Below are 23,014 nucleotides of genomic sequence, written 5' to 3'. Positions count from 1 at the left end.
GGGGGCTTTTTGTTTATAATGAAAATAAATATAAGGGAGATGATGAAAATGATATGCTGTAAAATGCTTAACAATGTGCACCGGCCGGGCGCGGTGGCTCAAGCCTGTAATCCCAGCACTTTGGGAGGCCGACGCGGGCGGATCACGAGGTCAGGAGATTGAGACCATCCTGACTAACATGGTGAAACTCCGTCTCTACTAAAAATTACAAAAAACTAGCTGGGCGAGGTGGTGGGCGCCTGTAGTCCCAGCTACTTGGGAGGCTGAGGTAGGAGAATGGCGTGAACCCGGGAGGCGGAGCTTGCAGTGAGCTGAGATCTGGCCACTGCACTGCAGTCTGGGCGACAGAGCGAGACTCCATCTCAAAAAAAAAAAAAAAAAAAAAAAACAGTGTGCTCTCTGGTGGAGGAAGGGAGAATTGAAAGCCCTGATTTGATGCGTATGCTACTTTTTGTCATGTCAATGCATTGTGGATGATTTTGAACAGTTGATGTGGTGTCATTGGGCTCTAAATAGTAAAGAAATGTACATTATTAGTGCTCAACAGCAAGTTTGCACCAAGTCAAACATACAACTGGCCACACCCCATAAATACATACATTCTAGGTTAATTTACCATAAGCAGCCCAGACAGACCATGCTAAAAACATTTCACAGATTAAGAATCTCTATTATATTTTTTCTATTAGAAGACATCAGATGATTGATGAACATATTTACAAATAATTTTGACAAAATCATGTTTTTATTTTTCTTTCTCCTCAAGCATCCTCAAAGGTAGAAGAATGAGCTGCAGACAAGATGTTCACCTTTTTCTTCCCGCTCATGAATTTGTCTTTTTCTTCAGTCTTGGATAGAGATAAATGTACATATAAACATTTATATAGATTTTACATCTATATTTTTAATTCTACAATGAAGACATGCTTAGAGGGACTTTTTTTTTAAATTGAGATGTCTGTATTTCTACATATGTATTATATTTAATTTCATTCCATTTTTATTTTATTTTAATTCCATCATTTTCTCATGATGTTCAACAGCTTTGAAGAAACCAGAACTTTCAGTTTTTGACCATCTATTTTTAGTTGTGTTTCTTTTAAATAGAATATTATTTTCTGATTTAGTAAAACATTTTTTGGCAGAAAATAAAATAAAATTTTAGTTTAAAAGACAAAGCGGCCGGGCGCGGTGGCTCAAGCCTGTAATCCCAGTACTTTGGGAGGCCGAGGTGGGCGGATCACGAGGTCAGGAGATCGAGACCATCCTGGCTAACATGGTGAAACCCCGTCTCTACTAAAAAAAATACAAAAAACTAGCCGGGCGAGGTGGCGGGCGCCTGTAGTCCCAGCTACTCGGGAGGCTGAGGCAGGAGAATGGCATAAACCCGGGAGGCGGAGCTTGCAGTGAGCTGAGATCCGGCCACTGCACTCCAGCCCGGGCGACAGAGCAAGACTCCGTCTCAATAAATAAATAAATAAATAAAAGACAAAGCATATAATTTTTGTTACAAAGGGAATTGCTAATGGACATGTGGAAATTAAGTTTGTAACATGGAGTTTTGAAATTATCAAAACAGAAAAACAAAGTCGTTTTTAATTACTTTAAGGGAAGAAGAAAGCAGTAGTAAGCATATCAGCAGCTTTCCAAAAATGATATTAGATTAGACACTATATGTGAAAAACATAAGTGAAAGTGTAACCAATGGAAAAACAGTAATTTTATTTGTTATAATTTGCATGATTCAAGTCATCTCATTAAAATCATGAACTCTTTTTGAGAACCATATTCTATAATTATTTTATTAAAATTATTTTAAATATATTATAATTTTGCTGGCTTATCAAAAATGATTATATTAGAATAAAATAAATATTTTCATTGTTAATAGTGTATTAAGTGCAATCTCATTCCTCTTGTGCAAGAAAAGTATCATTCTTAATTTTTCGGTAACTCAGTTGATTACTGTTTCAAAAAACCTTTTTATTAGGATGCTGAGCTATATTTTATGCTCCTTGTAATTCTTGCAGTTTCCTCAGGTTTTGCTAATTTCCAGGATGCTTTATACACTATATACATTTTTTGTTTTTTTAGTAGAGACGGGGTTTCACCGTGTTAGCCAGGATGGTCTCGATCTCCTGACCTCGTGATTCATCCGCCCGCCTCCCAAAGTGCTGGAATTAAATCCTTCTTTGTCTATACGTGCCCATCATTATCAATATGAAAATTCTTTGTCCTTATAATGAAAAATAAATACTTGGGCAAATACCAAAGCTACAGGATGTACCAAATTATATTCTATGTGAATAGTGCCTACCGGTTTTGGATTGTACATACATATCATTTGTAAAGCTGAGAGGGTTGTTATGGTAAGTGGATTGTAAGTATTAGGTAGCAGGGTATGAATGCAAAAACACGTTTCATTCTTTTTCATTTTGAGAGAATTTTAAATTGTGTGTGTGTGTTTGAAAGAGAATCATTTAGAATCAGACAAACATAGTATTTAATTTAAGGTTTATTGGTATTTCGCATGGGTCTAGATAGATCATTATTTTAAAACATACAGTAAAATTAAGTCTATCACTTGAAATAATTCACATGCAAAAAACTAATGAATTGAGTCCTGAGGAAAATCACACATTATATATTGCATGATGAAATTAGAGTAATTAAAATTTTTATCATCTCAAATATTTGCTATTTATTTGAGTTGGGAACACTCAAAGTTGTCCTTCAGGTATTTGACAATACACAATAAATTGTTAACTATTGTCACTCTACAGGGACATGGAACACTAGAACTGGTTCTCTGTAGATGTAATTTTATGACTGTCAACAAAACTCTCTCTGTCCTCAACTTCCACATTTCTATTACCCACTATTCTACTCTTTACATCTATAAGCACTCAATTTTTTAGCCCCCACATATGAGTAAGAACATGCAGAATTTATCTTTCCATGCCTGAATTATTTTACTTAACGTTATATCCTCCAGGCTTATTCTCATTGCCCTGAATAAAATGATTTCATTCTTTATTATGGAGAAATGGTATTCCATTGTGTGTATGTGTATATATACATATCCATTATATCTCAGCTTAGGTCCATTCTATACCTTGGCTATTGTGAATAGTGCTGCAATAAATATGGGGGTGTGTGCATATATAACTTCAATACACTGGCACACCTAGTTTTATTTAACTTTATTATACTCACATATATTTTCTCCTTTAGAAAATAAACTTTTGTCACAACTTTGAATTGTACAAGTCTATTGGTGTCATTTGTTTAAAAGTATGTGCTCACTTCATGTCTCTATGTGAAATTTTGGTAATTCTTGCAATATTTCAAATTATTTTATTACTGTTCTATATGTTATGGTGTTCTGTGATCAGGGATCTTTGATGTTACTTTTCTAATTGTTCTGGGGTGCCACTTAGCACACTAATATAAGACAACAAACTTAACTGATAAATGTGTGTGTTCTGACTGCTCCAACAACTGGCAGTTTCCCTGTATTTCTCCCTCTCCTTAAGCCTATCTGGTCCCTAAGACACAACAATATTGAAATTAGGCCATTTGATAACCATACAGTGGCCTCTACATGTTAAAGTGAAAGGAAAAGTGACCTGTCTCTACTTTAAATCAACAGCTAGAAATAATGAAACTTAACAAAGAAGGCACCTCAAAAGCTAAGATAAGTTAAAGATAGACTTCTCGTGCCATGCAGTTAGCCAGCTTGCAAACGCCAAGGACATATTCTTGAAGGAAATTAAAAGTGCTACTATAGTGAACACATGAATGATAAGAAAATGAAACAGCCTTATTGTGATACGGATAAAGTTTGTGTGGCCTGGATAAAAGATCAAACCAGCCAAAACATTTCCTTAAGCCAAAGCCTAATCCAGAGTGAGGCCCTAACCCTGTGCAGTTCTATGAAGGCTAACAGAGGTGAGGAAGCTGTAAAAGGAAAGTGTGAAGCTAGCAGAGCTTAGTTAATGAGCTTTAAGGAAAGAAGCCATCTTCATAACACAAAGTGCAAGATGAAGTGGCAAGTTCTGAGGTTAAAGCTGCAACAAGCTATCCAGAGGATTTAGCTAACATCGGCGATGAAGGAGGCTACACTTAATGACATTTTTTAAATGTACTTTTTTTTAATGTAGACAAAACATTACTGTATTGGAGGAAGATGCCATCTAGAACTTTCACAGTTAAAAGAAATAATGGCAATGTCTTCCTTCAAAGGTTCAAAGGCAGGCTAACACTCTTTTTCAAAATTAATTCACCTGGTGACTTTAAGTTGAAGCTAATATTCATTTACCATTCCAAAAATCCTAGGGTTCTTAAGAATTACTCTAAATAAACTCTGCCTGTGCTCTACATTAAGAACAATGAAGACTGGCTGACGGGACATCTGTCTGTAGTATGGATTACTGAACATTTTAAGCCCACTTTTGATACCTATTGGTAAGAAAATGCACATTGACAACGTACCTGGGTTATGCAAGAACTCCAGTGAAGATGTACAAGGAGATTTATGTCATCTTCATGCCTACTAATACAACATTTATTCTGCAATCTATGGATCAAAGAGTAATTTAGACTTTCAGGTCTTACCATGTGTAAGGCTAGAGCTGCTGTAGATAGTAATTCCTCTGATAGATCGGCACAAAGTAAGTGGAAAACCTTCTGCATGGGACTCACCATTACAGATGTCATGAAGGAAATTCATAATACATGGGAGGACGTAAAAATATCAACATTAACAGAGATTTGGAAGAAACTGATTCCACGCCCCATGGATGACACTGAGGGTTCAAAACTCCAGTAAAGGAAGTAATCGCGATGTGGTGGAAATAGGAAGATAACTTGCATTAGAAGTGATCCCTGAAATGTGGCTTGATTGCTACAAACTCATGATGAAACTGATGAACGGTTGTTTCTTACGAATGAGCAAATAAAAGTGGTTTCTTGAGATGGAATCTACTCCTGATGAAGATGCTGTGAACTTTGTTAAAATGACAACACATAATTTAGAATATTATGTAAATGTAGTTGATAAAGCAGTGACAGGGTTTGAGAAGATTGACTCTAATTTTGAAAGAAGTCCCACTATGAATAATGCTATCAGAGAACATCAGATGCTGTAGAGAAATCTTTCATGAAAGAAAAAGTCAATTAACGTCCCCCCCAAAATAAAGTGTTTAAGTGTTTTCGTTATTTTTTCTCAAGTCCGATATTATATTTTTGTCACAAACCTTTTACAAGTAAAGTTTTTATTTGAAGTAATTACATATTTATTGTTGTCTTATTAAAAAAAGAAAAAGTTGCCACAGCCACCCTAATCTTCAGCAACCAACACTCTAGTCAGTTAGCAGCCATTAACATCAAGACAAGGCCTTCCATCAGTAAAAAGGTTGCTACTCACTTAAGGCTCAGATGATGGTTAGTATTTTAAAGCAACAAAACAGGTTTTTAAATTAAAGCATGTACGTTGTTTTTAGATATAATGTTTTTGTACACTTATACTATACTGTAAACATAACTGTTGTACACACTAGAAAACCAAAGTATTTGTGTGACCCACTACATTGTGGGGATTAAGAACCGAAACAGCAGTCTCTCTGAGGTATGCCTGTACTGATTTATTTTCCTTTGAATAAATATTGGGGTATGGGATTTTGGGATCATATGATAGTTCTATTTTTAATTTTCTGATGAACTACCATAATGTATTCCATAATGGCTATGCTATTTTTAAGTGGTCAAATAAAGAAAATAGGCCTTTAGATATTGATCAATCCTCTTGTTACATAGAGAGTATTATAGAAAAGAAATTTTCCATTCTTTATAAGTTTTCACTTTGTTTTCCAACAATAGTTACCTGCATTTATTATAACATCAGTTGTTCAGATGAGGTTACTAACTTTCTATCCTCTCTGCTTTTTGAAGCTTAGGTTCTAAATGAAAAGGATATGTGTTCTAATGGAATTCTCCCCTGGGGCACATTGAGTCATTTTATACAATGACACACTAAGAAAGGCAATTTATGATGTGTGACTGACTCTAATGTGACTTTTTCGTCATTTCATTTGTTTTCCATTAGTCAGAAAAAAAGACATAAGAACTATATACAAATCTTTTTGTTGCACTCTACAGGGATTTTCTAGTATATTAAACTCTGGTGGAATACAATATTTATAAAGCTTAGAAAAAAATGTTGTTCAAAACTTTTTTTTACCTTCAAATCTCTATCAAGAATTCCTATAATGTTTCTGAAGACACCTAAATTCTTTTTAAGAAATAAAGATATCTTCCAAAATATATCTTCATATAAGTGCTTAAAACTTGAATCAGTGCTTCTGAACAATTTTCAGCTATAATTCAGAGCTCTGAAACCATTGTCATTTAAATATAAATCAAATAAAGTCAGAATTGATAGCTCTGATTATATAATTTAAGTCTATAAATCCTTATTTTTAGTTATCTAATATGTTTTCCATTACAGTTTTTCCACAACTTGGGGTTCTAATAAATCGTCAGCTGTAAACATGCAAATATCATTGTGATAAAAGTAATATCATAATATATAATGTACCAACACTATTTTCATGACATCTTTAGTCTAGTGAGGTTTTATTCATTAAATAATGTCCATCACTATGTTACCTTCCCTTCCTATTTTCACACTAATTTTTTGCTGTTATTTTCATTAGATATGTATATTAGTTTGCTTGGTTTTCTCACCTTTTCTTGACCTCCACTTATCCTCTTCATGTTTACTTTTTAGTATTATTTGAGATATACTGTAAATATTAGCACATTCATTTAATAGATTGGCTCATTTATTTTAATTATTTTTTTAGATTAAAAAATGTGAGTACACAGTAGCTGTATATATTTATGGGACTAAACAAAATGTTTTGATATAGGCATGCAATGTGAAATAAGCACATCATGAGGAATGGGGTATCCGTCCCCTCAAGCATTTATTATTTGAGTTATAAACAATCCAATTATACTCCTTATTTTAAAGTGTACGATTAAGTTATTATCAATTATAGTCAACCTGTTGTGCTATCAAATAGTAGGTCTTATTCATTCTTTCCAAATATTTTCTTTCCTGTTAACCATCCTCTCCTCCCCCATCCCCCAGCCCTCCACTAACTTTCCCAGCCTCCGATAATCATCCTTCTATTTTCTAAGTCCATGAGTTCAACTGTTTTGATTTTGATAACCCACAAATAAGTAAGAACATGTGATGTTTTTCTTCCTATGCCTGGCTTATTTTACTTAACATAATGATCTCCCATTCCATCCGTTTTATTGCAGATTACTAGATCTCATTAAGTTTTATGGCTGAATGGTACTTCATTGTGTATATGTACTACATTTTCTTCATTCTGCTGATGAACATTTAGGTTGCTTCCAAATCTTAGCTATTATTAACAGTGCTGCAGCAAACATAGGAGTGCAGATATCTCTTTCATATAATGATTACCTTTCTTTTTTATATAGCCAGGCATGGGATTGCTGGATCTTATGGTAACTGACTTTTTAGTTTTTTGAGAAACCTCCAAACTGTTTTCATAGCAGACGCACTAATTTACATTCCCACCAACAGTGTACAAGAGTTCTTTTTTCTCCACATCCTCACTAGCATTTGTTATTGCCTGTCTTTTGGATATAAGCCATTTTAACTGAGGTGAGAAGATATCTCATTGCAGTTTTGATATGCATTTCTCTGATGATCAATGATATTGAGCACCTTTTCATATGCCTGTTACCATTTGTATGTATTCTTTTAAGAAATGTCTATTCAGATCTGTTGCCCATTTTTTTTTTCAGATTATTGGATTTTTTCCTGTAGAGGAGTTTGAGCTCCTTGTATGTTCTGGTTATTAGTCCCTTGTCAAATGGATAGTTTGCAAATATTTTCTCCCTTTCTGTGAGCTGTCCTTTTAATTTATTGATTGTTTACTTTGCTGTGCAGAAGCTTTTTAACTTGATGTGATCTCATTTGTCCATTTTTGCTTTGGTTGACTGTATTTGTGGGGTATTACTCAAGAAATCTTGGCCCAGACCAATGTCGTGGAGATTTCCACAATGCCTTCTTGTAGTAGTTTCATAGTTTCAGGTATTAGATTTAAGTCTTTAATCCACTTTTTTTTTTTTAAATATGGCAAATAATAGGGTTCTAGTCTCATTATTCTGCATATGGAAATCCAGTTTTCCCAGCACAATTTATTAAAGAGACTGTCTTTTCCCCAGTGTATGTTCTTGGAAACTTTGCTGAAAATGAGTTCACTGTAGGTGTGTGGATTTCTTTCTGGGTTCTCTACTCTGTTCCATTGGCCCGTGTGTCCGCTTCCAAGCGAGGATCATGCTGTTTTGGTTGCTATAGCTCTGTATTTTAATTTGAAGTCAGGTAATGTGAATCCTCCTTTTTATCTGTTTACGTGAAGAATGTCATTGGTATTTTGATAGAAATTGCATTGACTCTGTAGGTTGGTTTTGGTAGTATGGACATTTTAACAATACTTATTCTTCCAATCCATTACATAGAACATTTTTCTTTCTCTCTTTGAAGAGAACATTTTAATGTTCTCTTCAATTCTTTTATCAGTATTTTAACAGTATTTTATAGTTTTCATTATAGAGCTTTTTCACTTCTTTGGTTAATTTCTAAGTACTGAATTTTGTGTGTGTCGATTGTAAATGGGCTTACTTTTTTATTTCCTTTTGACGTTGTTCACTGTTGGCATACAGTAATGCTATTGATTTTTGTATGTTGATTTTCTATCTTGCAACCATGAATATTCTATTAGTTCTAATTGTTTTCTCATAGACTTTTTTGTTTGTTCAAATATAAAATCATATCATTTGCAGACAAGAATTATTTGACTTTTTCCTTTCCAATTTGGATATCTTTATATCCTTATCTTGTCTGATGGATCTAGCTAGGACTTCCACCACAAGATTGAGCAACAGATTGACAGTGGGCACACCTGTCGTGTTCCAGATCTTAAATAAAACACTTTCTTTTTTTTTCCCATTTAATATGTCACTAGCTGTGGTTTTATGGTATATGGCTTTTATTATGTTGATGTATATGTCTTCTATCCCAGTTTTTGGAGAGTTTTTATCAGAAAGGATGTAGTATTTTGTAAAGTGATTGTTCAGTACCAGTTGTAATGATCATGTGATTTTTATACTTCATTCTGTTGATATGATGTATCACATCAACTGATTTGCATATGTTGAACTATCCTTGCACCCCAGAGATAAATTCCACTAGGTCATGAGGAATAATCCTTCTAAAGTATTGTTGAATATGATTTGCTAGTATTTTGCTGAGGAATTTCACATCAATATTTATCAGAGATGTTGGCCTATAGTCTTTCTCTTCTTTCTTTTCTTTCTTTCTGTCCTTCCATCCTCCCTCCCTCCCTCCTCTCTCTCCCTCTCCCTTCCTTCTTTCCTTCTTTCCTTCCTTTCTTCCTTCCTTCCTTCCTTCCTTCCTTCCTTCCTTCCTTCCTTTTTTTCTTTCTTTCTCTCTTTCTCTCTCTCTCTCTTTTTCTCTCTTTCTTTCCTTCTTTCCTTCTTTCTCTTTGTCTGGTTCCAGTAGTATCAGGGTAATACTGTCCTCATAGAATGAGTTTAGAAGCATTTCCTCCTCCTCTATTTTTCAGAAAATATCACCATGACTGGGGTTAGTTCTCTAAGTATTTGGTGGAATTCACAGTGAAGATATCAGGTCTCAGGCTTTTCTTTACTGGGAGACTTTTTATTATCACTTAAATCTCATTACTTGCAATTGATCTGTTCAGGTTTTGAATTTCTTCCTGGTTTTATCTTGGTAGGTTGTATGTGCTAGGAATATTTCCATTTTTCTATATTTTCCAATTTACTGGCATATAGTTGCTCATAGTAACCACTATGATTATAGTTATCCTGATACTGAATTTCAACAGTATCAGTTGTAACGTCTCCTTTTTAATTTCTGAATTTATTTATTTATTTATTTTTTATATTTCTTTGGCTAAAGGTTTGTCAATTTTGTTTCACTTTGCAACAAAACAACTTTTTGCTTTATTTATCTTTTTTTTTCAATTTTATATTTCTGCTCTGATCTTTATTATTTCTTTTATTCTACTAATTTTGTGTTTGGTTTGCTTTGACTTTTTTAGTCCTTTAAAATGCATATTAGATTGGTTATTTAAAGTATTCCTGTTTTTTTTATGCAGGCCCATATAGCTATAAATTTCCCTCTGAGTACTGTTTTTGCTGTATCTCGTAGGTTTTGGTATGTTGTGTTTCCACTACCATTTGTTTCAAGAATATTTTCTCTTTTCTTAATTTTTTCATTAACTCACACTGGTCATTCAGGAGCACTTTGTTTAATTTTCATGTGTTTGTATGGTTTCCAAAATTCCTATTGTTATTAATTTTTAGTTTTATTTCATTGTGATCAGAGAAGATGTTTGATATTATTCCAATATTTTTGAATGTTTTATGACTTGTTGTGTCTTATCATATGGCCTGTCATTGAGAATGATACATGAGCTGAGGAAAATAATGTATCCTGTAGCTGTTCAATGAAATGTTCTGTAAATGTCTATCAGATCCAGTTGGTCAATAGTGAAAATCAAGTCTAAGGTTTATTTATTGATTGTCTGTCTGGAAGATCTGTGCAGTGCTAAAATTAGGTTGTTGGGGTCTCCAGCTATTATTGTATTGAGACCTCTCTCTTTAGCTCTAATAATATTTCCTTTATATATTCCAGTGTTGGGTGAACATGTACTTAAAACTGTTATTTTCTCTTGTTACACTGACCCCTTTCTCATCATGTTGTGACCTTGTCTCTTATAGTTTTTGTCTTGAAATTCATTTTTTTCTTATATAAGCATAGTAACTCCTGCTCTTTTTTGGTTTCCATTGTCCAAGATATTCCAAAAAGATAAAATAAATTTTCCACCCCTTTATTTTTAGTTTATATGTGTCTTTACAGGTGAAGTGTGTTTGTTATAGACAACAGATCAATGGGCCTCATTATTTCATCTATTCAGGTACTCTGTATCTTTTGATTAGAGAGTTTAATTTACACTTAATGTCATTATTGGTAAGTAAGAATTTATTTCTACTGTTTTGTTATTTGTTTTCTTTGGTTGTTTTGTGGTCTTCTTTCTTTCTTTCATTCTTGTCTTCCTTTAATGAAGGTGATTTTTTTGATAATATGATTTAGTTTCTTACTTTGAATCTTTTATGTATCTATTGTATTTTTTTTTTTCATTTTAGGTTACCATGAGGTTGCTAATACTATCGTATGACCCATTATTTTAACCTGATGACAACTTAACACTGTTTGCATAAACAAACAAATAAGCAAAAATAATACTAATACAAACTCTATACCTTAACTTCATCTCCTTGCTTTTTAACTTTTGTTGTTTCTGTTTATATCCTACTGTATTAAATATGTCTTAAAAATTTATAGTTATTATTTTTTAATGGTGCATTGTTTAGTCTTTTTACTTAGTATATGAGTAGTTCACACATCATGGGTGCAGTGTTACAATATTCTGTGTTTTTCTGTGTGCTTACTATTACCAGTGAGTATGGTACCTTCAGATAATTTATTATTGCTCATTAACATCCTTTCCTTTCTGATTGAAGTAATTCCTTTACCATTTCTTCTGGGATAGGTCGTATTGTTGATGAAATCCCTTAGGTTTTGTTTGTCTGGGAAAGTCTTTATTTCTCCTTCTTGCTTGAAGGACATTTTCACTGGGTATACTATTATAGGACATTTTCTTCATTATTTTAAATATGTTATGCTACTCTTTCCTGGCCTGTAAGTTTTCCACTGAAAATTTTGTTGCCAGATGGATTGGAGTGCCATTGTATGTTGTTTCTTTTCTCTTGCTTTTAAAATCTTTTCCTTATCCTTGACTTTGGGGAGTTTGATTATTAAATGCCTTAAGCTAGTCTTTTTTGGGTTACATCAGCTTGGTGTTCTATAGCCTTCTTGTTCTTGGATGTTGGTATCTTTCCCTAGGTTTGGAAAGTTCTTCATTATTACCTTTTTGAAGAAACTTTCTTCCCCATCTGTTTCTCTACATTCTTTTTAAGACTAATAACTCTTATATTTCCCCTTTGAGGCTATTGTCTAAAGCCGGTGAGCATGCTTCATTGTTTTTTATTCTTTTTTCTTTTGTCTCCTCTGACTATGTATTTGCAAGTAGCCTGTCTTCAAGCTAATTCTTTCTTCAGATTGATCTATTCTGCTACTGAAGTAGAATTCTGAACCCCTTTTCTGTGTTATCTTGAAATTTTCAGTTTCCTCAACATAGTTATTTTGAATTATCTGTCTGTATGTTCATATATCTTTGTTTCTCCAGGATTGGTCCCTGGTACCTTATTTAGTTCATTTGGTGAGGTCACATTTTCATGGATGGTTTTGATGCTAGGAAATATTCTTCAGTGTCCAGGCATTGAAGAGTTAGGTATTTATTGTAGTCTTCACTGTCTGGTCTTACATGTACCTATCTTTCTTGGGAAGACTTTCTAATTATTTGAAAGGACTTGGGTATTTTGAGTTAAACTGCATCTGTTTTAGGGGCACCCGAGCCAGTAACACTGCTGTTCTTACAGACTCAGTGGTCCACGTTGATGGTCTTGGAGCAGATCTGAGAGAATTCTCTGGATCACCAGGCAGAGACTCTTGTTTTCTTCCCTTAACTTTCTCCAAAAAAAAACCAGTCTTTCTCTCTTTCTGTCCTGAGTCACCTAAAGCTGAGGGTGTTGTGGCATAAGTACCCCTTTGGTCACTGCCATAAAGACTGCGCTGGGTCAGACCTGAAGCCAGCACAGCACTGGGTCCCCAAGGCCTGCTGTAACCACACCCTGGCTTCTGTTTGTGTTTGCTCAAGGACCTGGAGCTCTACAGTCAGCCAATGTACAAAGCTAGCCAGACCTGTGTCCTTCCTTTCAGGGCAGCAAGTTCCCCGTGGCTCCGGGTGGGTCCAGAGGTGTAATTTAGGATTCAGGGATTAGAGTCAAAAATCTTAGAAGTCTAACTGGTGTTCTTGTCTACTGTGGTTGAACTGGCACTCAAACCACAAGGTGCAGTTGTCCCACTCTTCTCTCCATTTTCCAAAGACAGATGAGCCTCAAACTGCAGCCACCGCCACCCCAGGCCATGAGGAGTACTGCCAGGCTACTGCTGATGCTCCCTCAAGGCCCAAGGTCTCTTGAGTCCACTTGTCATGAATACTGCCTAGCCTGGGACTCACCCTTCAGGGCAATGGGTTGTCCCCTGTCCCAGGAAAGGTCCAAAAATGCCACCTAAGAATCAACTCCTGGAATCAGGAATCTCAAGAGACTGCTTGGTTCTTTACCCTTTTGTGGCTGTGTTGGTACCTAAGGTGTAAGACAAAGTCCCCTTTACTTTGTGTTCTGCTTTTCTCAAGCAGAAGGACTTTTGCTCTGTAGCAACTATGTAGTGGCTCATTTAAATTCTCAGAATTTAGCTTAACATTGCAGGGAGGAATTAATAACTCTAAATGAAGTAACATACGGGTAAAACTAAAATAATTACATATTAAAAATAATAATATGTTTGGGGGTATAGAGTTTATCTGGCATTAAATGCCAGCTACAGTAGCAAAACAATGCAAGAGAAAGAGTAAATAGATTTAATTAATTGTAAATTGCTTCCTGTGCTTTGAAGTGGTGAAGCATCAGTATATCATATATTTATAATGATTATTGTAATCTTAGGTATAGTTATTAAAAGATGATGCAATAAATAAGGTAGAGAGAAACAAATGATATAAAATGATTAATTTATTCTAAAGAAGGCAAAAAATTCCAATGGAAAGAACAAAAAAAAAATGGAATCAATAGAATGCATAATGTTATGATAATATTATTTCAAACATGTCAGAAAAATGTAAATAGGACTAAATATTTCAGTTAAAAGTGAGAATTTAAAAACTGAACATTATTTTAAAAGTAGAAAAAAAAGAAAGACATGACATAAATAAAATGTAGTCACTAAACAAATGAATAAGTCATATACATCAAACTTCTGCATTACCAGACTGAATTTAAAAATTTTTCAATCTAAAATTATTTCAGTGGTATCTGAAGAACTTTCTTAAAACATTTTTAGTGCAGGTTTTTTGATAACAGATTTTCTTAAATTTGGTTTCTCTGAAAATGTTTCATTATTTCCATTATTTTTTTCCAAGTCAGATATTAAATTTTTGTCACAAATAATCTTTAAGACAAGTTTTCATATGGATTTACATACATTTGTAAGAAATTATACTGAGTGATTCCAAATATCCTTTATTAACTTTCTCCAGTGAAAACATCTTGCAAAACTATAATATGATTGACCTTGTTATATTGAAAATATAGAAAATTTTCATCACCACAAGGATTCTCAATGAGATACCATGTCAAACCAGTCAGAATGGGCATTATGAAACCATCAAAAGTAACAGATATTGGTGAGGTTGCAGAGAAAATGAGCATTTATACACTGTTGGTGAGAATGTAAATTAGTTCAGTTTGAACTCTTGTGAATTGCTGGTGGAAATGTAAATGTAAAATGGTGCAGCCACTCTGGAAAATAGTATGGTGGCTTCTCCAAAATTTAAATGTAGAATTATCAAGTGATCCAGCAATTCCACTTCTGACATATCTACCCAGAGTAAAAGCAGACTTAAACAGATATTTGCACACCAATGTTCACAGTAGTTTTAGTAACAATAGACAAAAGGTGGAAAGAGCCAAATGTCCATCCATCCACAATGAATAGATAAACAAGTTGTGGTGTATACATAATAATATTATTCAGCTTTCAAAAGAAATGAAATTTTGACTTATGTCATGCCATGGATAAACCTTGAAGAAGTTATGCTAAGTGAAATAAGCCAGTTGCAAGAGACAAATACTGTATGTTTCCATTAATATGAGATATCTAGTATCATCAAATTCATAGAAACAGAAAGTAGAATGGTGGGCTTGAAAGAGGGGGAATGGGAAGTTATTATTTCATAAGTATGTATTTCTTCAGTTTGTGAAGATAAAATAGTTCTGGAGATGGAAAATGTTGATGGTTGCACAACATTATAAATGTAATTAACAACACTGGACTGTACTCTTAAAATTGTTAAGATGGCATATTTTATTTTACGTACATTTTGCCACACCTGAAAAATAACTACAAGAATGAAGGGAGAATCTAAATAAGCTCAGATGATGGAAAACTAAGAGAATTTGTTGCCAGCAGCTCTACCTGAAAAGAAGAAAGTATAGACAGAAAATAAATTACAAGAAAAGGAATATTGGAACAGCAGAAAGGAAGAAAGAACAAATTACAAAGTACAAATGTAGATAAATATAAACAATTCCCTTCTTGAGTTGTCTAAATCATGGTTAAAGGTAGATACAAAAACTACAGCACTGCTGGGATGTTAAGTATATATTTTAAATAATTTTACGTTAAGTATACAATTTTATGTTGAGTATATATTTTACATAACTTTCAATAGTGACAAGTAATAGGATACAAAGGGAGATCAGGTTTCTGCAATTCACTCAAAGTAGAAAAATGACTGTACCAGTAGGCTGTGACAGGTTGTATATATGATGTAATACCCAAAGCCACCACTGACACGTTACTACAAAGATCAATACTCAGAAACACCACATTTAAACCAAAAAGAATTGAAATAATGCACAAGATCTAGACCACAGTGAAAATCCGTCTCTACTAAAAATACAAAAAATTAGCTGGGCACGGTGGTGGGCGCCTGTAGTCCCAGTTACTCAGGAGGCTGAGGCAGGAGAATGGCGTGAACCCGGGAGGCCAAGCTTGCGGTGAGCCGAGATCGCGCCACTGCACTCCAGCCTGAGGGACAGAGCGAGATTCCATCTTAAAAAAAAAAAAAAAAAAAAAAAGAAGGCCAAAAAAGTAAAACAAAATAAAAAATACGAGATTAAATATCAGATTCAAGAGTTGGCATATTAATAACTACAGTCTATGTAAATATTCTAAATACCTTAATTAAAAAATAGGAATTGGGAGAGAGGAATAAAAATAGACACAAACTAATTATGCATCTTTTGATGGACAAAAGTTTGAAATTACGATGCAGTCCAATTTATCTACTTATTCTTTTGTTGTTTTTGCTTTTGGTGTCATATTTAAGAAATTATTGTGTCATTAAACACTTCCTTATATTCGTTTCTACGATGGTTTACAGCTTTTTTTTTTTTTTTTTTTTTTTTTTTTTGAGACGAAGTTTTGCTCTGTAGCAGCCATAAAGAAGGATGAGCTCATGTCCTTTGTGAGGACGTGGATGCAGCTGGAAACCATCATTCTCAGCAAACTATTGGAAGAACAGAAAACCAAGAACTGCATGTTCTCACTCACAGGTGGGAATTGAGCAATGAGATCACTTGGACACAGGAAGGGGAACATCACACACTGGGGCCTGTTGGGTGGGGGGACGGGGGAGGGATAGCATTAGGAGATATAGCTAATGTAAATGACAAGTTAATGAGTGCAGCACACCAACATGGCACACGTATACATATGTAACAAACCTGCCCGTTGTGCATATGTACCCTAGAAGGTAAAGTATAATAAAAAAAATGCATTCTTAAATAATTCTATCATTTTGTAGCTTTTCCAAATGAGATTGTTTCTTTGTTTCTTTTCAGGATAGTTTGATGTTAGTGTATGGAAGTATTGCTAGTTTCTGTATGGTAATTTTGTATCCTGTTACTTTATTAAATATGTTTTATTAGTTCTAAATGCTTTTAACGGTATCCGTAGGGTTTTGCATAGATAAGCTCATGTCATGTGTAAACAGGGACAACTTATCTTCTTCTTTTCCAGTTTAGATGTCTTTTATTTCTCCTGTGCAATTGCTCTGGCTAGAAGGTTCAGTACTTTGTAGAATAGAAGTGGTGAGAGTGGGCATCTTTGTCTCATTTCACATTATAGAGAAAAATCTTCCAATTTTCCTCATTGAGTATGATGTTAATTGTGGGTTCATCTGTTAAGGCCTTTATTATGTACACACTCCATCCATGCCTAATTTGTTTAGAATTTTTATTTTGAAACAACACTGAATTTTGTCAATCACTTTTTCTGCATCTACTGAAGTAATCATATGGTTTTTGACTTTCATTCTATTAATTTGATGTATTATGTTTATGGATTTGCATATATTGAAGCATTATTGCATCCTTTGTAGGAATTCCAATTTATCATGGTGAATTATATATAATATAATATAAATATATAATATATAATATATTGTATATATTTTTTTGTTTGTTTGTTTTTGTTTTTGTTTTTTTGAGATGGAGTCTCCCTGTGTCGCCCAGACTGGAGTGCAGTGGTGCAATCTCGGCTCACTGCAATCTCCGCCTTCCGGATTCAAGAGATTCTTCTGTCTCAGCCGCCTGAATAGTGGGGATTACAAGCGCATGCCACCATGCCCAGCTAATTTTTGTACTTTTAGTAGAGACAGGGTTTCATCATGTTGGTCAGGCTTGTCTCGAATTCCTGACCTCGTGGTCAGCCTGCTTCAGCCTCCCAAAGTGCTGGGATTACAGGCATGAGCCACCGCACCCTGCTGGTGAATTAAATTTTTAATGTGCATTTGAATTCAGTGTTCTAGCACTTTGTTGAGGATTTTTGCATCTCCGTTCATCAAGGATTTTAACCTGTAGTTTTATTTTCTTGTAAGGCTTTTGTTTGAGCCTGGTATCAGGGTAATTCTGGCCTCCTAAAATTAGTTTGAAAGTATTTCTTGTTTTTCCATTTATTTGAAGGAATTTGAGAAGTATTGGTATTAGTTTTTTTTTTTTTTTTAAGTTTTGGTAGAATTCTCGAAAATCACTGGATCCTCAGCTTTATATCGATGGGAGAATCTTTATTCCTGATTTCAAACTCTTATTAATTATTGGTCTATAAAGATTTTCTGTTTCTTTATAATTTCATCTCAGATGGTGTATGTCAAGGAACATATTTTTTCTCTATGTTATTCAATTTGTTGGTATATAATTTTTCATAGTCTGTTATGATGCTTTGTTTTTCTGTGGTATCAGATTTTTCATCTTAAAAAATTATTTCTTTTCTTTTTTTGTCTATTCCATTTTTTTCAGTTTTATCTTTTCAAAAGACAACGCTTCCTATTTTTATTTTTTCCAATATTTTTCTAGTTGCTATCTTATTTAGGATTACTCTGATCTTCCTTCTACTAATATTGGGCTTAGTTTTTTTTTTTTTTTTTTCCTGTTTTTCTAGTTTCTTGTGGTGAAACTTCAGAGTTTTTTTTTTTTTTTTAAGATCTTTCATGTTTTTATGGTGTAGGTGTTTATTACTGTAAACTTTCCTCTTACAAGTGCTTTTGCTTCATCCCATTAGCTTTCGTATGTTTGGTTTTCAGTTTTGTCTCAGTTTATTAGAAGTATTTTCCTTTTACATTTTTCATCAATATATTGGTTGTTTGGTCACATGTTATTTAATTTATTTGTGTTTGTGAATATTCCAGTTTCTCATATTATTGACCTTGGTTTTTATACTATTGAGAACAGAAAAGATACTTCATATGATTTTTAAATTATTATGACTTATTTTGCGACCTAAAAAATGACCTATCCCGGAGAATGTTTCATGTGAGCTTGAGAAGAAAGTGTACCCTGTTGTCATTGGATAGAATATTCCTTATATGCCTGTTAGGTCTATATGGTCTAGAGTGTAGTGTAATCCCAGTGTTTCTTTTTCGATTTTCTGTGTAGATGATCTCTCCTTTTAGGAATGTTGCACGTTAAAATTTCCTATTAATGTTGTATTGCTGTCTGTCTTTTCCTTGAGACCAATTAACCTTTGCTCTCTATATTTACAGTCTTCAATATTGAGTGCATATGTATTTGCAATCGTCGTATCCTCTTGCTGGTTTGACCCCTTTATAATTATGTAATGCCATTTTTGTCTCTTTTTAATTTTTGACTTAAATTCTGTTTAATCTCATATACATATGACTACTCCTAGTCTCCTTTGGTTTCTAATTTCAGGGAATATCTTTTTCCATCTTTTCACTTTCTTTCTATGTGTGTCCTTACAGGCAAAGTGATTGTCTTATAAAAAGCATATAGTTGAATTGTATTTCTTTTATCCATTCAGCTACTCTGTATTTTGATTGGATAATTTAATCCATATATATTCAAAGTAATTACTGATAGGTAAGAGCATACTATTGCCATTTGAAAACATTGTTTTCTAGTTGTTGTGTAGATCTTTTGTTTCTTTCAACCTCTTTTATTGTCTTCCTTTGTGGATAATTTTCTCTCATGGTGTGTTTTGATTCCTTGCTTTTTATTTTTTGTGTGTCTTCTATAGTTAATTTTTTATTTTTTTTTATTTTTTTGCTTTTTGGTTATTATGAGGCTTAGAAAAATATTATAGTCCTAACAAATTATTTTACACTGATAACAACTGAACTTTGATCACACACAAACACACAAATCTATATTTTTACTCCAATTCCCCCCCCACTTTTGGAATTATTGCTGTCGTAATTTGCATCTTTTTATATAGAATATCCTTTAACTAATTATTTATCATGATTTTTAATATTTTGTCTTTTAACCTTCATAGTAATAAGTAATGGTAATGAGTGGTTTACACACCACCATAGCAATATAGTATTTTCAAGTTGACTGTATACTTTTAACCAGTAAGTTTTATATTTTCTGATATTTTCATGGTATTCATTAGTGTTCTCTTTTTTTTTTATTTATTTTATTTTTTTTTGAGACGGAGTCTCGCTCTGTCGCCCAGGCTGGAGTGCAGTGGCCAGATCTCAGCTCACTGAAAGCTCCGCCCCCCGGGTTTACGCCATTCTCCTGCCTCAGCCTCCCGAGTAGCTGGGACTACAGGCGCCCGCCACCTCGCCCGGCTAGTTTTTTGTATTTTTTAGTAGAGACGGGGTTTCACCGTATTAGCCAGGGTGGTCTCAATCTCCTGACCTCGTGATCCGCCCGTCTCGGCCTCCCAAAGTCCTGGGATTACAGGCTTGAGCCACCGCGCCCGGCCCATTAGTGTTCTCTTTTTTTATCCCCACCTTAAAGAACTTTAGCATTCCATGTAAGACAGATCTGGTAATGACGAATCTGGGTAAGTCTTTCTATCTCCTTAATTTCTTTTTTTTCTTTTTTTCAAAGGACTCTCGCTCTGTCACCCAGGCTGGAGTGCAGTGACACAATCTAAGCTTATGACAACCTCTACCTCCAGGGTTCAAGCAATTCTCCCGCCTCAGTTTACCAAGTAGCTGGAATTACAGATACCTACCTACCTCCACGTCTGGCTAATTTTTGAATTTTTTTTCTTTTTTTTTTTTTTGAGGCAGAGTTTCGCTCTGTTGCCCAGGCTGGAGTGCAGTGACACAATCTCGGCTCACTGCAAGCTCCGCCTCCCGGGTTCACGCCATTCTCCTGCCTCAGCCTCCTGAGTAGCTGGGACTACAGGCGCCCGCCACCACGCCCGGCTAATTTTTTGTATTTTTAATAGAGACGGGGTTTCACCGTGGTCTCGATCTCCTGACCTTGTGATTCACCCGCCTCGGCCTCCCAAAGTGCTGGGATTACAGGCGTGAGCCACCGCGCCCGGCCTAATTTTTGAATTTTTAATAGAGATGAGATTTCAACATATTGGTCAGACTGGTCTCAAACTCCTGACTTCAATTGATCCACCTGCCTCGGCCTCTCAAAGTGCTGGGATTACAGCTGTGAGCCACCACACATGGCCTCTCCCTAATTTCTTAAAGAGAGCTTTATTCAAGACAGTATTCTTGTTTGCCACTTTAAAATGTATCATCTCATTCCATCTGGGTTGTAACGTTCTGGTGAGAAGTCTGCTGCTAAGCACATTGAAACTCTTTCATATGTTATTTGCTTCTTTTTTGTGGCTTTTTTCCAGGTTTTTTCTTGTGTGTGTGTGTTTGACTTTTGACAATTTAATTACACTATGTTTTGATGTAGTCTTATTTGGATTGAATCTGACCAGAGACCTTCCTGTATCTGGATTACTTATACTTTTCTCCAGGTTTGGAAAGTTTTCCCTATAATTTATTTAAACAAGCTTTCTATCTGTTTATTTTTCTCTTCTTTTTCTTAAATTCCTATGACTCAAATATTTACTTGTTTAATACTGTCCCATAAATCCTTTAAGCTTTCTTCTTTCTTTGTTGCTTCTGACTGCATATTTTTAAAGAACCTGTATTATATTTTTTCTTCTACTTAATCATTTCTGCTGTTGATGCTTTCTATATTGCATTTTCTTTTTTTTTTTTTTTTGAAACGGAGTCTCGCTCTGTCACCCAGGCTGGAGTGCTGTGGCCGGATCTCAGCTCACTGCAAGCTCCGCCTCCCGGGTTTACGCCATTCTCCTGCCTCAGCCTCCCGGGTAGCTGGGACTACAGGCGCCCACCACCTCGCCCGGCTAGTTTTTTGTAGTTTTTAGTAGAGACGGGGTTTCACCGTGTTAGCCAGGATGGTCTCGATCTCCTGACCTCGTGATCCGCCCGTCTCGGCCTCCCAAAGTGCTGGGATTACAGGCTTGAGCCACCGCACCCGGCCTATATTGCATTTTCATGGTTTTCATTGTATTATTTAGCTCCAAATTTGTGTTTCATATTTTTAAAATGTCAACCTTTCTGTTGTTTCTTTTCCTGTTCACTTATAATTTTTCTTATTTTCCTGAATTGTTTTCAGTATTTTTTTGGAAGCTTGCTAAGATTATTTGAAACAGTTATTTTAAATTATTTGTCAGATGCTTCATAATCCTCATTTCTTTAAGATTAGTCACTGGTATTTTATTTTTTTCATTTGGTGATGCCATGATTTTCTGATTATTCTTGATCCTTGTGGCCATACATCAATGTCTGCACATGTGGAGAAGTGGATACTTATTCTAGTCCTTGCAGACTGACTTTTTCTAGTAATGCCCTTCAACAGTAAGCCTGTCCAGAGTTTCTGAATAGACTATCTGGTGTGGTGGTCCCTTAACCCAGGACACATTGATCATGGCAGCACTGAGTGGTTCCCTTACTCAAAGACTTCTGAGTCTGATGCAGTACTGGGCTGGAATCCCATGGATGTTCAGGCTAGTTTGGAGCTGGGGCATACCTGTAGTCTTTTTGAGGTCTGTCTGCCACTGGGGTTGCCTAAGGCTGCTGTAGTTAGCTGGCAGTGATGCAGACTGGAGATTGAGTCTACTCCACAGGGCCTATGTATTTCTACCTGGGTCCAGGACATATCTGAAAGCCCATGGTTACCAGCGTGGAGTCAGGAGCTGGGAGTATCTGCTTTGCTGAGTTTTACTGGTGTAGGCCCAGTACTTATTTCCAAGGAAAAATGCTATGCTCACTTCCCTCTCTTTTCTCATTTGGGAAGTATCACTATCCTTGCTGTGCTACCCAGGGTTGAAGGAAGGAGACCCAGGGTTGAAGCAAGGAGAGAGAGGCAATGCAAAACTACTTTTTCTACCCTTTTCTTATGATTGTGTTGTAAACAGGTACTGTGACCACTCGTCTAGTTTCCCTAGCTCTTATGAAGGTATTTTTATGCATGGACAGTTGTTCAGATTGATGTTTCTGCGGGGATAATGATCACTGGTGAGTCTTGTTCCACCATCTGGCTCCTTGGGCAATTTTTAACCTACATTTTCATCATCTGCCTTCTAATCTATGTCCAACTTGACTGCAAAAACTTAAGGCAGAGGCTCTAAATTATTAGTTATGCAATCATAAATTGACATAGTAGGTACTTAAAATGTGATAAAGAGTAACTTAAATAGATTTTCCTTAAGAACTTCCTAACAATGTAATTATTAATGCTATAGATCAAATGTACATGATATTCTGTTACTCAACCTGACAAAAATGAAAAAGTAATATTCTTTATTGTGTAATTTCTTATTTTT

The sequence above is a fragment of the Trachypithecus francoisi genome, unplaced genomic scaffold (assembly GCF_009764315.1).
Source record: "Trachypithecus francoisi isolate TF-2019V2 unplaced genomic scaffold, Tfra_2.0 Lachesis_group5, whole genome shotgun sequence".
Lineage (NCBI taxonomy): Eukaryota > Metazoa > Chordata > Mammalia > Primates > Cercopithecidae > Trachypithecus > Trachypithecus francoisi.
The sequence above is the reverse complement of the archived record's forward strand: the minus strand, read 5'-3'. Positions refer to the sequence as shown.